Raw genomic sequence first — 10,795 nt, 5'->3', positions numbered from 1 at the left:
CGCGACGGTCAATGCGGCCGAAAGTGGGCCGGCAGTAATGACGGTGGCAGGCGGGCGGGAGCAGCGGTCACGTCGTCAGCCAGGCTCACGTCCCATCCAGGGGCAGCAAGAGAGCCTCCTCTCACGGCGTGAAGACGGCGCGCCCGTGATCCGTCCCTCGAACGGCTCGCGCACGCGCAGCGGCCGCCCCGCCAACCACTCGCCCCGTCGCATTAACTCCGCGGCAGGACAGGTGGCGCCCCTGGCAGGAGAAGCGGGCGACGCTTCGCCTTCGCTGTAATAACCGCGCCAAAAAAGGTACGCCACGTCGTTCGATTTCGTGTCCTTTTCCTTTTTTCCTCTTTCTCTATCTCTTGCAACAGGGACCGGGAAAGGGGGATACCCCGAAAAGGATCCTTCCCTGTGAAGGAACCGGGCTCCGAGCCCCCCTTACTGATCAGAGGTTCGAAGGCTGGCCCTCCGAGGGGTTCAACAGCCGCCTCAGATCGCGTGGGCCCTACACCCACTACTGGTCAGAGGTTCGAAGGCCGGCCCCCCGAAGGGCTCCACGGCCGCCTCAGGCTACTTGGGCTCCACGCCCATTACTGATCAGGGGTTCGAAGGCTGGCCCCCGAAGGGTTCATAGTCGCCTCAGACGCCGAGCGAGGGATGACCAGGGGTACGTTCGATACATAACCAAGGCTCGGGCTGCGCTCCCGAGGTACCCTAGGACATTTCCGAGACCAGCGGGAGCGATCTTGTAACGGAATCCCATCGGAGGGAGGCATCGAGCCCTCGGACCCCGTCACCAGGGGACCGGGTCCGGCAGATCACCCGCAGGTACTTTTGGGCGTGCCTCTGGGCCCCTAGCCGACCCCCAACGAACGGGGCACGGACGTCCACTCGGATTACCCGCTTGCAGCTCACCGGAGACACCATGTTCGGTGCCCACCGAGGGTAACATGGCGCACTCCCCCCTCCTCCTTGCGAAAAGGCGACGTAGGGGCGTATGTAAAAAAGCCGAGTCTGTCCCTGATCGTCCTCTCACCCTGTGCGGAGGCTCGGGGGCTGCTCTCGCAAACCCGGCTCCGGCCAAACCGTTGACAGCGTCAACATACCAGCCCGAGAGCTTGGGCCCCGACCGCGCACCCGGGCTTCGGCCAGTTCGCATGAGGGAACAACCAGACCAGCCGAAGCATTACGCAAGGCATTAAGACCTCGAAGGAGTGAAACCACTCCTCCGAGGCCTCGGGGGCTACACCCGGCGGGTGCGCTCGCGCGCACCCACCGGAACAAAATGCAACCGAGAAAGGCTGGTCCCCTTACAAAAAAGTGCGACGAAAGCCTCCAAGCGAGTGCTAACACTCCCTTCGAGGCTCGGGGGCTACTGTCGGGGACCATAATTAGGGGTACCCTCAAGACGCCTAATTCTCAGCTGGTAACCCCCATCAGCATAAAGCTGCAGAGGCCTGATGGGTGCGATTAAGTCAGGGATCAGTCCATACGAGCGACTTGATCATGCCTCGCCCGAGCCTAGCCTCGGACAAGGGCAGCCGACCCCAAGAGACTTCCGTCTCGCCCGAGGCCCCCTTTAACGGCGGACACATCTCCGGCTCGCCCGAGGCCTTGTCGTCGCTAAGAAGCAACCCTGACTGAATCGCCGCACCAACCGACCGAGTCGCAGGAGCATTTAACGCAAAGGTGGCCTGACACCTTTATCCTGACACGCGCCCCCCGGCAAAGCCGAAGTGACCGCCGTCACTTCGCCGCTCCACTGACCGGTCTGACAGAAGGACAGCGCCGCCTGCGCCACTCCGACTGCAGTGCCACTTGACAGAGTGAGACTGACAAGCAGTCAGGCCCTACCAAAGGCGCCATAGGAAACTCCGCTCCGCCCGACCCAAGGCTCGGACTCGGGCTAAGACCCGGAAGACGGCGAACTCCGCTCCGCCCGACCCCAGGGCTCGGACTCGGGCTAAGACCCGGAAGACGGCGAACTCTGCTCCGCCCGACCCCAGGGCTCGGACTCGGGCTAAGACTCGGAAGACGGCGAACTCCGCTCCGCCCGACCCCAGGGCTCGGACTCGGGCTAAGACCCGGAAGACGACGAACTCCGCTTCGCCCGACCCTAGGGCTCGGACTCCGCCCTGGCCTCTGCCGAACGACCTCCGCGTCGCCCGGCCCAGGGGCTCGGGCTCGGCCTCGGCAACGGAAGACAGACTCGACCCCAGCTTCGGAGGAGCCCCCACGTCGCCCGACCTAGGGCACAGGCCCGCCACGTCAACAGGGAGCGCCATCATCACTCTACCCCGAGCCGACTCGGGCCGCAGAGAACAAGACCGGTGTCCCATCTGGCTAGCTCCGCCAGATAGGCAATGATGGCGCCCCGCGTGTCCTGTGACGACGGCGGCTCTTAGCTCCCTTACGGAAGCAGGGGGACGTCAGCAAAGACTCGACCGCTCCGACAGCTGTCCCTCCGCCAAGCTCCGTTGCTCCTCCGACAACCACGACATCACACCAGCAGGGTGCCAAGATCTCTCCGGCTGCCACATTGGCATGTACTTAGGGCGCTAGCTCTCCCTCCGCTAGACACGTAGCACTCTGCTACACCCCCATTGTACACCTGGATCCTCTCCTTACGACTATAAAAGGAAGGACCAGGGCCTTCTTAGAGAAGGTTGGCCGCGCGGGACGAGGACGGGACAGGCGCTCTCTTGGGGCCGCTCGCTTCCCTCACCCGCGTGGACGCTTGTAACCCCCTACTGCAAGCGCACCCGACCTGGGCGCGGGACGAACACGAAGGCCGCGGGATTTCCACCTCTCTCACGCCCGTCTCCAGCCACCTCGCTCTCCCCCCTTCGCGCTCGCCCACACGCTCGACCCATCTGGGCTGGGGCACGCGGCACACTCACTCGTCGGCTCAGGGACCCCCCGGTCTCGAAACGCCGACAATTTGTGTTAGCATTTTAAGCTGGCATGGTTGTCAAAGCTCAGGTAGCACTCATAGGTCCCAAGTTTGACTCCAGTATTCTATTGCCTGCACCCATAGCAAATCGATTTCAGTTGAGTGTCTGCTACCTGAGCTTGGGATGCTTGAAGGACTACCTAAAAACATTCAGTAAAGCATGGGTGGTACGGGTACCTGAGCTGTATGGGTGCTACCTCCTTTATATACCTAAGCTCAGGTAGCATCCATAGGTCCTGAGGCCTACGTGTTGTCCCATAAATCAAACCCAAATCTGATTAGGTACCATTAGGTACAGATTCCATATCAAACCCGATTTGGTCTGGATGCAGCCATTCTTTAGATTATGCACAAGCTAACTGTTTTTGTCATATACGAGATGCAAAAATGTTTTTCTCTATTTCATTGTATGCATATTGTCCTCTAAAAGGGCACTAGCCTCTACTTATCTATGTAGATATGTCCTTGTTGTTTCGTTAATTCTTATGGGCTGTTTTTTCAGTTGTCTCGGTGCTTCCTGCCTAGGTGACTTTTGTCGCTTGGAGGAGACCACTCACCAGTTTGCCTTTCCGATCGGTGAGTCTATATGCCTATGCACCTGGCCCTTTTTTAAGTCATATTTAGATAGTCAAATTGCTAATGGAGAGCCTTGCTTTGGAAAGCTTTGTGAAAGCAAACTTATACAAACAGTCAAACATATATTCAGATAGTCAGATTATTGATGGAAGTGTTTTGCTCATTGTTTTTGAAAGCAATTGCTATCTAGCTTCCAAGCAAATGGTAAGATTTTGTGCTCACTTTGGTTTCAGGAATTTCATGTCCTTGCCCTTGTTCTCGCAGAGGAGACGGGCTGGTTTATGAGAAAATTTTAGGATGGGAACACAGCTAGCAGCATAGGATCCATGACACAACAGGTGAGGTTTCCTGAACAACATGGTTCTGTCCATGTAAAAAACTAAATGTCTTCTTTAGTGTATATGCCCTTAGTTTCTAAAGTTTATCTTTAAAATTGTACCATTGTACATGCTATGAATTACCAACTACCATTAATGTTCTATGAGTTTAGTTTTTAAATTTATGCTCAAACTATGTTGCTATATTTTTTTAACCCTAAACTAAACACATATTTTTACCGAAACAATGATATCTTAGCCAAAATGCTGGTCTACCATCACAAAGAAACAGATTGTACTTGCACCATTTCATGAAAATAGAATTTTAACGCACCATAATCCTCTTTGTTGATGATTTGGTAATTCCAGTTGGAACCTCAGTTTTTTCTGTGGGTTATGGTCGTTTAATGTTACTTATACCAACCGTGTGCTTTTGTAAGCCTTCTAGACTCTCGCCTTATTTCAGTCTTTGACTATTTCAGATAGAGCTTCAGTTATTGGCTGATGTTATTTTCTCATCTCTCAGTTTATACCCGCTACCATGTCTAGAGTTAATTATATATCTACTCTCTTGTGGTATTTTGTGTAGCCCTGTTAATTATTGTGCAGCAGCGAAGAAGATCGAGAAGACTATCACACGCGTTTGCTATAGGGAGTAGATTGTCGGCACATGGAATTGGTTGCCTTCGACATCCACATAAACTAGACGAGGTTGAATGAAATAGTGCACAGAGGCATGCTTTCTTTTGCTTCCAAATAAGTGAGTACCAATTTCCATCATAACGAAAACATTGAATTGTGACAGTTTGCTTTCTTCTAGCAGTGCCTTGGCATTAGTAGATCCCTTAGCTCAAGGCCAAATCAGAAAGTGACGTTTTCCCACAAATAATTGTTTCTCACAAATGCAAGCATCTCGGTCGTTACAATAAAGAGAATCACAATTTGCATTTCTGTAAATCTTGTGTGCTTTATAACAAGAGATCCATTTAATATACTCCTAGCTTCATTTTTACATGCTAGCTTCATTTTTCCAATCCCCTCCATTCTTGTTGCTTCCATAATCCATACTAGCCCTTAGTGTGTTGATCAAGCCGATGGTTTCCATAGAAGCAACCTGCAAGGTTAGTCCAGCAAGTAGCACCAACTACAATCTGTTAGAATAGCAATACTAAATCTTCTCTGTGAAATTTATGCATTGGCAGCGTACATGGATTAGTAGTTTTGTGACAAAGGTAAATAGAGGCAACACAAGAGAATTGATATAGGGTGCACAGTTCCACGCATTGTTATGCTTGTCTGATGGCTTGATTCTTTCCTCTGAAAGTAATTCTTAAGCTATGATTTATTTTCTGTAGGTTCAGTCTTTTGCCTCGTGTCAGTATGGCAATCATGACATAAGAAGCGACGATGAAACTTTTAACAGACAAAAAACATTTTGCGGTCACATGTGGCTATCTGTGGGGGACAGATATCCCCTGGATCCACTAGAAGGTTAGAAGACCTCGCGAAAGGCTCTAGGCCCAATGTTTCGCAAGGCCATCCCTTCGTGGGCCTGGGGAGGAGCGCTTGGCGAAGTGGATCAACACAAGATCGGATCAACTCGAGCCCAAACGGCCAACAGATTTTAGCAACATCCACAGCAGTAACCCAACTTTCCCGCACTGCGTCCTCAGGCGTCGGAACTGAATGGCAATAAGTCGGCAGAGTTATAGGAAGATAGGCTCAGTCGATTCACTATTACCTAGGCATACGTTGTTATCATATCCGCATGTAACACCCCACGTCGAGTATATAAGGCCTAGGGGGCATCCCCTCAAAAACATCTCACTCCTTAGCTGTCTACTCAATTCTCTAGCATCTCCCATACTAGAGAACTCCCTTGTAACCCACCACACAAAAGATCCACACCAGGATGTAGGGTATTACGCATCTCAAAGCGGCTCGAACCTATACAAGATTGTCTATTATTTCTCGTGCATTCGGCACGAACCATCGGGCTACAGTCGGTAACATCGTCCTACTCCAAAAAGCACCTCGAGGGGCAACCCCGGGTGTGCGGTCGAACCCAAAACACCGATAGCTGGCGCGCCAGGTAGGGGGTGTGTCACCGATCCAAGCTAGCTCAATGGCCATCACTTTCCAGCACAAGATCATCCTCTGCCCTGGGTCCGTGTTCTGCTTCAGAACCATTTCATCCGTAGCAGACGAAGAGGGAACTCTACATCGCATCGCGGATCCGCCGGAGAGAAAACCTTCCTCAACAATCTCCAGAAAAGCCGGAGCGAAGCAGGAAAAAGCGCAACCTCCAGCGCTCCCGAGCGAAGACTACCTCCTGCAAGCCAGGAGCAGAGGATCTGTCTACCCGGAGAACTCTGCTGTCCACCTCTTCTACGAAAAAATGGACATGGATCACAAGGAAAAAGGAAGCAAACAAGGTAGAGGCTCGTCAAGCTGCCCTTCTGGTACCTCCGTCCTCAAAGGAGAACCGAAAGAAGCTTGTCACTGCGATGGTTCCATTCTACCCCGACGTCCTCTTTATCGGGGGAAGAGTGGAATCAACCCCCGTCTCCGACGATGAACCAACCGCGCCGGGAGAAGAACCTCTTCAGCGGGAATCTCGCCGACGAAGGAACCGATACCGAAATATCCGGTGACATCATGAAGCCGGAGAGCGGGACCCGGCGCAGCCTGTGTCACGAGATGAGATCTCGAAGATGGGAGAAACTTCAGAAGAACGGGTCTTCAGGGAAAGGAGGAATTCCTGACGACGTGATCGTCGGCAAGCTCAAGAGTAGGCCGAACAGGAGGCGAGACAACGCCGAGAGAACCCTCTTCTCAGACAGAACTTGAACCTCGACTTCGCCCGAGCCATGAACACACCGAGCGAGGTCAGTGTAGTGTTGGCTCGGATAGCCGATGGCCTCCCCCGGACCTCGGACGCTGAGGGCTATCGGCCGCTACTCACTCGGGCAGCTAATCATCTTCTACCTCTCGCCCATCCCCCGAGCGATCTACGACACACCATCAACAGTCAGCGGGACGCACGGAGCTCCATCAATGCTTCGCACGAACAACGACACGAGAACGAGATTCGGCGCCGAGAAGAGTATGATCGGGACCACGTCATCCCTGCGTGAAGTCAGGCCACCAGAGTTGAGTCGGCATCGGCTTCGACCGGCGGCACGACCCGGGGACGGTTGAGGCACCACGTCAGCAACTCCCCTCCCCGGGACTGATGTCACCATCGTCGACAGGAGGACACATGCGGAGTATCGGCGCTCACTCCACGTCTTAGGGCCATTCAGTGGCCCCCTAACTTCAAAGTCTCCAACATCGACAAGTACAAGCCTAAGCAAGATCCGGGAGGCTGGCTGGCTGTCTACACCACCGCCGCCCGAGCCGCTGGGGCAACTGAAGATGTGATAACTACATACTTGCCCATCGTCCTCGGGTAGGATGTGCTGCAATGGCTACAACACCTACCCCGACACTGCATCGACGACTAGAGCGACTTCAGTCGGTGCTTCATCGCCAACTTCCAATCCCTCTCCGACAAACCGGCGCAGCCATGGGACCTCAAATCCATTAAGCGCCGAGGGGATGAGACTCTCCGGTCATACCTCAAAAGATTTTAGACCATGAGGAATCGTATCCCCGAGGTCGTAGAAGCAGCAGTAATCGAGGACTTCTACCGGGGATCTAATGACTCGGCCTTCGTCCGAGCCGTAATGCAAAAGGCGTCGACTACCTCCGAGCAGCTATTTCGAGAAGCGGACCTCTACATCACCACCGATGAACGAGCTCAGGACCTCATCGGAGGAGTGAAGCCTGCACTGGCGGCACCGCGACGCGACACGAACCAACAACCCGACAAGCGTTGGGAGAAGAGGCCTCATGAAGAAGTCCACGCCGCCGGACCACCCGCCTCTCGCGCCCGAGGAGCACCACGCGGAGGTGAACGTACATTGGATGACATCCTCGACGCCCAGTGCCCGTACCACAAGGACATGCGCCACACCCTCCAGAACTGCAGAGACTTCAAGCACTCTGTTGGGAACGGTCGGCCCTTCCAACCTCTACCGCCTCCCCCACCTCGAGGAGGACCCGGACAACCTCGACAGCCTCAACAACAGGAAGGGGGAGGAGGCAGAGCATTCCCGCGCATTGACGGAGAAGTCAACGTCATCTTCGATGGACATGGGTCGAAAGAAAGCAAGAGGCAACAGAAGCTCAACGACCGTCAGATACTGGTGGCGGCCACCGGTCCTCCCGCCCCGTATCGATGGTCTGAACACCCGATCACTTTCACTCGGGCAGATCAGTGGCTCAACTTTGATCACCTGGGCAAGTACCCGCTCCTCATTGATCCGGTGATCCGAGAGAGCAAGGTAAAGAAGGTGTTAGTGGACGGGGAAGCAGCATCAACGTCACCTTCCCCCGGACGCTATAAGGCTTGGGAGTCGCACTCAAAGAGCTCCACGAGTCAGACACTCCTTTATTCGGCATCGTGCCGACTGAAGGAGAATATCCACTCGGACACATCTACATGTCGGTCACCTTTGGAACTTCGGAAAACTACAGAATCGAGTTCCTGAGGTTCGAGGTGGCGAGCTTCGACTGCGGATACAACACCATCATCGGCAAGCCTGGATTGGTGAAGTTCATGGCCATTTCGCATTATACGTACATGATATTGAAGATGTCGGGACCATAAGGAATCATCACTGTGCGCACTGACTTCCAAGGCGCCGTGGAGTGCTTCCGAGTGGCCATTCAGGCGGCCCTCACCACCAAACCATCAGCGACTTCTTCTGCGCAGGCGAACTCAAAGCCTGAGGAGGAACTCACAGTACCTACGAATGAAGCTCAAGCCATGACCTCTATGCGACCGACTGAAGAAACCAAGAGAATCAACCTCGGGTTCGCTAATGAACGCAAGACTACCATCATCAGCTCCAGCCTGGATGACAAATAGGAAAGCACGCTCGTCCAGTTTCTGCAAGATAACCGAGACGTATTCGCATGGCAACCTGCGGATATGCCGGGAGTCCCGTGAGAGCTGGCCGAGCACAAGTGAAGGTCTATCCCCAGGCGAGGCCAATTCGACAGAAGTTGTGTCGTTTCACGCCCGATAGCTGGCTCGCTTGGTCGCGGCAGGATTCATTAGAGAAGTACTACATCCTGAGTGGTTAGCAAATCATGTTCTTGTACTAAAAAAGAATAAAGTGGATTGGCGCATGTGCGTCGACTATACAGATCTCAACAAACATTGTCTGAAGGATCCCTTCGGACTTCCTAGAATAGACCAGGTGGTAGACTCGACCGCCGGGTGTTCTGTGTTGTCCTTCTTAGATTGCTACTCCGGGTATCATCAGATCAGCTTGGCAAAAGAAGACGAGGAAAAACAACATTCATCACCCTGTTTGGAGCTTTCTGCTATACCTCCATGCCGTTTGGCCTCAAAAACGCTGGAGCGACTTACCAGAGAGCCATTCAGACATGCTTAGCCGACCACTGGGGCAAGCGTGTAGAAGCTTATGTGGATGACATGGTGATCAAGATAGAAAACTCAGAAAATTTCATTGAGGATTTGCAGCTGGTCTTCAACAGTCTACGGCGATATCGATGGAAGCTTAATCCAGAAAAATGTGTCTTTGGAGTACCAGCAGGAAAATTACTCGGATTCATTGTTAGCCACCAAGGAATTGAAGCTAACCCAGAAAAGATCGAGGCTATCATGAGAATGGAAGCACCACGGTCACAAAAGAAAGTACAAAGACTTACTGGATGCATGGCAGCTTTAAGTAGGTTCATATCAAGGTTGGGAGAAAAAGGCCTACCGTTCTACAAGTTGCTCAAGAAGGTGGACAAGTTCTAGTGGACTTTAGAAGCCCAGGAAGCTCTTGATGCACTGAAGAAATTCCTGAAAACACCACCAGTACTAAAGCCGCCGCACCGAGCCACGTCGAGTCAGCCGGCTGAAGATCTGCTGTTATATATCTCTTGCACGACTCACGTGGTGAGCACCGTGTTGGTAGTCGAGCCAGCAGAGGAAGGACATGCATATCCAGTACAACATCATGTCTATTTCATCAGTGAAGTTCTGGGACCCTTAAAGAAGAAATATCCTCAAGTTCAAAAACTATTGTATGCACTACTTCTAACTGCACGCAAGCTCTGTCACTACTTTGACGACCACAAAGTCATAGTAGTCACTGGATTTCCAATAGGGGATATTCTCCACAACAAAGAAGCCATCGGAAGAATAGTCAAGCGGGCCTGCGAGCTGGGAGCTCACGACATCGAGTTTTGACCTCGCACTGCAATAAAGACTCAAGCACTAGTTGACTTCGTATCAGAGTGGACCGAGCAACAAGTGCCAGACAACCCGGAGACTGCAGAAATATGGCAGATGTATTTCGATGGCTCGTTGAAGCTACAGGGGGCAGGCACAGGAATCCTCTTCATCACGCCTAGAGGTGAACAACTCAAATATGCCCTTCAGTTGTTATTCTCAGCGTCCAATAATGCGGCAGAGTATGAAGCTTTGATTCATGGGCTGAACATTGTCATATCACTGGGCATTAAGAGACTGATGGTATATGGAGATTCACTGGTGGTCATAAGTCAGATAAATAAAGAATGGGATTGCTCGAATGACTCTATGGGCAAGTACTGCATAGCCGTCCGAAAGCTGAAAGACAAATTTGAAGGGCTGGAATTTCATCATGTGGAGAGAGATCGCAACGCGGCAGCAGATGCGTTGTCAAAACTAGGATCCAGTCGGACCTAGGTACCACCTAGGGTTTTCGTCCAAGAAGTATCACGCCCGAGTATTTCCTTAGATCAGGCAGAAGAGTGCAATGTTCTGAGCCAGCCAGAGTCAGATTCAGATGACTGGAGGGAGCCAATCATCAGATATATAAAGAATGAAGAAGAGCCGGATGACAAAACTGCG

The sequence above is a fragment of the Zea mays genome, chromosome 2, assembly GCF_902167145.1.
Source record: "Zea mays cultivar B73 chromosome 2, Zm-B73-REFERENCE-NAM-5.0, whole genome shotgun sequence".
NCBI lineage: Eukaryota > Viridiplantae > Streptophyta > Magnoliopsida > Poales > Poaceae > Zea > Zea mays.
This window is presented reverse-complemented; position numbering follows the sequence as displayed.